We start from the raw sequence: 4,606 nt of genomic DNA on the forward strand, positions 1-4,606 counted from the left end.
ACTGAGCCCCTGGGAAACCCTTTATATATATATATATATATATATATATATATATATATATATATTTATACACACACACACACACAAACACATATATATATACATATAGTTATTGGAGAACGAAATGGCAACCCACTCCAGTACTCTTGCCTGGAAAATCCCATGGACGGAGGAACCTGGTAGGCTACAGTCCATGGGGTCATGAGGAGTCAGGCATGACTGAACGACTTCACTTTCACTTTGCACTTTCATGCATTGGAGAAGGAAATGGCAACCCACTCCAGTGTTCTTGCCTAGAGAGCCCCAGGGACAGAGGAGCCTGTGGTCTATGGGGTCTCACAGAGTTGGACACGACTGACGTGACTTAGCAGCAGCATATATAGTTATGTATCTAAAATAGATTATTTGCCATTATAGATTATTGCAAGATATTTGATATAGTTCCCTGTACAATACAATAGCTTCCTGTTGTTTACCTATTTTATATATAGTAGGGTGGCATATGTTAATCCCAAACTCCCTGCCCTCACTCTGCTATCTCCTTTGGTCACCATAAGTCTGTTTTCTATTTCTGCAAATCTATTTCTGTTTTGTAAATAAGTTCATTTCTGTCATTTTTATATGCCACAAATAAGTGATGTCATATGATATCTGTCTTTCTCTGACTTACTTCACTTAATATGATAGCATCTAGATTCATCTATATATCTGCAAATGGCAATATTCTACAAATGGCAATAGGTTGTTTTTCTATTCTAGCCTCTTTCTAATAAAAATAGCTACAGTTTTTATTAAAACATGTAGAGAAATAGCTGTACGCAACACCACAAAAGGGTGGGCAAATCACCTAACTCATCCCTTCAGTCCAACCTCTGGACACAACCTACCCTCACCTCATATTAGAAATGAGCTTGCCCCACCTCAGGGAGCAAACCAGGAAACCTGTTACTTGTTTTCACTGCCTCCTACAGCTGGCACAGGAACCCAATAAAGCCTTGCCTGAAAATAAATAAATAAATAAATAAATAAATAAAGCTATTTAATCCGTGATTTTGAATTCAAAACTTATAAAGACCCTGAAAAAAAAAAAGCATTATCAAGTAATGTTACCCTTAGCCATTCTGCATTCTGACCACATTTTATGTTATGCTCTCACCACAGAAGGATGTGATATACTAAGAACCTTCTCACTCACTCCTTTAGCTTGTCCATTTCACATAATTAAGATGAGTGGAAAGTGTTAGTCACTCAGTTCTTTCTGACTCTGTGACTCCATGATCTGTAACCCACCAGGCTCCTCTGTCTGTGGGATTCTCCTGGCAAGAATACTGGAGTGGGTTGCCATTCCCTTTTCCAGGGGATCTTCCCAACCCAGGGATTGAAGCTGGGTCTCCTGCATTGCAGGCAGATTCTTTACCTTCTTGAGCCACTAGGGAAACCCCAATTAAGATAAGATAACTCAGATCAACCAGTGTTCTATATGAAATGCATAGTTTTCCCCAATGGGGAAACTACCTAACATATTTAAGCAGTCCTAACACAGAATATTTTAATAGGAAAACCACATTATTTATGAAAAAAACACTTGAAACTGTTTATTTTCCTACCTGTAGCACTACTGGAGATTAATTAATTTGGAGTACTAACTTGAATGAAAAATGCTACCCTAGAGTATTTTTATATACTACAAATATTACATATATTGTCATACATTGTGAAAGTCACTCAGTCATGTCCGACTCTTTGCGACCCCATGGACTGTAGTCCATCGGGGTCCTCTGTCTGTGGAATTCTCCAGGCAAGAATACTGGAGTGGATTGCCATTCCCCTCTCCAGGGGATCTTCCAGACCAAGAGATCAATCCTGGGTCTTCCGCATTCCTGGCGGATTCTTTTTACCATCTGAGTTGCTAGGGATGTCTTGTCATACATTACTTTACGTAACATTGTATTATGTCATTTGTATTATGTTGTTTGACTATACAGACCTTTGTCGGCAAAGTGGTGTCTCTACATTTAATATGCTGTATAGATTTATCATAGCTTTCCTTCTGAGGAGCAGTGTTAAAGTGTTAATCTCTCAGTCATATCCAACTCTGCAACTCCATGGATTGTAGCCTGCTAGGGTCATCTGTCCATGGAATTCTCCAGGCAAAAATACTAGAGTGGGTTGCCATCCCCTTCTCCAGGACTGAGGGGCAAGAGCCTTTTAATTTCATGGTTGCAGTCACCATCCGCAGTGATTATGGAGCCCAAGAAAATAAAATCTGTCACTGTTTCCACTTTTTCTTCATCTATTTGCCATGGAGTGATGGAACCAGATTCCATGATAGTAGTTTTTTTGAATGTTGAATTCTAAACCAGCTTTTTCTCTCTCCTCCTTAACTTTCATCAAGAGACTCTTTAGTTCCTCTTCACTTTCTGCTCCCAAAGTGTATCATCTGCATATCTGAGGTTGTTGAGTATGGATGTGAGGGTTAAATCATAAAGAAGGCTGAGTGCCAAAGAATTGATGCTTTTGAATTACGGTGCTGGTGAAGACTTCAGAGTCCCTGCACGGAGATCAAATCAATCAATCCTAAAGAAAATCAACCTCAAATATTCATAGGAAGGACAGTTGTTGAAGCTGAAGCTCCAATACTTTGGTCACCTGATGCCAAGAGCTGACTCATTGGAATAGACATTGATGCTGGAAAAGATTGAAGGCAAAAGAAGAAGGGGGTGACTGTAGATGAGATGGTTAGATGACATCTCTGCTTCAATGAACCTGAATTTGAGCAAACTCCAGGAGATAGTAAAGGACAGAGGAGCCTGGTGTGCTGCAGTCTATAGGGTTACAAAGTGTAGGATACAACTTAGCCACTGAATAAAATTACATTGTTATATGTTATGTTGTACTATATTATTTTGTATTACAATTAGATGGTTAGAATTAATGCTATCATGACAAGTTATAGGCTTCTTTAAAACATTAAATTTCTATCACAGATATTCATTTAACTTACAATGTTGCATTGCATCAACCACAGGTAGGAAAGAACTCGATTTATTATTAGATAAAGTGAAAGTGAAGTCGCTCAGTCATGTTCAACTCTTTGCGACCCCATGGACTGTAGCCTACCAGGCTCTTCCATCCATGGGATTCTCCAGGCAAGAATAATGGAGTGGGTTGCCATTTCCATCTCCAGGGGATCTTCCCTGATCCAGGGATTGAACCTGGGCCTCCCGCATTGCAGGCAGACACTTTAACCTCTGAGCCAACCAGGGAAGCCATTATATAAATATTCACCAATTGATTTGACATCAATGCAATCTCAATGTGGAAAGTTCTGAAAAATTCATGTATCCATCAACACAGAAGGATGTGTCTCCATGTGAAGGATGTGTCTCCATGTAAAGGATGGTGTCCAAAGAACTCTGCTAGAAATGGCACTGCCAAGTTTTGTTTTGGTAACTATTATAGAAAATCTCAAGTTTCTTCATGTCCAAGCCTGAAACAGCATTATGCATTATTTATTTCAGATATATTACTTTCAGTAAAACTCCATGTGATAACTCTTCTAGCTTATATAACTGCATGTTTTTGAACCAAAATATTAAATATTGAAAATAGAGCTTCTCTCAAAGACTTGATTGTTTCCTCTTTTTCTAGATCCTGACATCTCCATGTCCCAAGTGTCTATCAGCAAAACTGAAAATATAGCTAGCTTTCTTTTTGTTCACTCCTTGTATCATTGGGACACATGTCTATGCACAAAATCATTGACCAAAAAAAATGAATAATCTACTTACTCCTATTGTAGTTGTAATTGATTGACTTTATAGTATAAAATAACTTCAGTAGCTTATGTTCAGTTCATATGTTTATTAGATTAATAGACCATCAGTTCAGTTCAGTTCAGTCGCACAGTCGTGTCTGACTATTTGCGACCCCATTAATTGCTGTCCATCACCAATTCCCAGAGTTCACTCAGACTTACGTCCATTGAGTCGGTGATGCCATCCAGACATCTCATCCTCTGTCGGCCCCTTCTCCTCCTGCCCCCAATCCCTCCCAGCATCAGAGTCTTTTCCAATAAGTCAACTCTTCACATGAGATGGCCAAAGTACTGGAGTTTCAGCTTTAGCATCATTCCTTCCAAAGAAATCCCAGGGCTTATCTCCTTCAGAATGGACTGGTTGGATCTCCTTGCAGTCCAAGGGACTCTCACCATACTAGAAATCTGTTACCTTTCAAAGTAAGGCAAAATTAATAGAATTAATTATTTATTTATTTTAAAATAATGTTTAATATTTTAAATAAATTTTAAATATTAATTATTTATTAATTAATAGAAACAAAAATTAATAGAATATCCATATAAGGATATTTGTGATTAAGGAAGGAGATTTAGATAATGTAATATGAAAAATCTTACAACAGCATTATTTTTATTATAGTTGTTTTTTTTCTTTAATAAAGCTTTAAAAATGTACTATGTAGAGATAGCCTATTTATCCTTTCCCAACCTTGTGCTGTGAGGCGGGAACAGTTTTTTAGAAATTATTAATAGTGTTTTCTGTAAAATAGCAACTTAAAGAGTCTTCCCATTGCTCTTTGAAGCCAT

The 4,606-nt window shown here is 37.8% G+C and overlaps 1 non-coding gene across 1 annotated transcript; it reads right to left on the reverse strand.

Moving 5' to 3' along the window:
* Window positions 1-3,194: 3,194 nt before the first annotated feature.
* TRNAC-GCA lies at window positions 3,195-3,266 on the reverse strand. Its single transcript has one exon. It is a non-coding gene; the product is annotated as a tRNA-Cys (tRNA).
* Window positions 3,267-4,606: the final 1,340 nt, after the last annotated feature.

Source organism: Bubalus bubalis, chromosome 5, assembly GCF_019923935.1.
Source record: "Bubalus bubalis isolate 160015118507 breed Murrah chromosome 5, NDDB_SH_1, whole genome shotgun sequence".
NCBI lineage: Eukaryota > Metazoa > Chordata > Mammalia > Artiodactyla > Bovidae > Bubalus > Bubalus bubalis.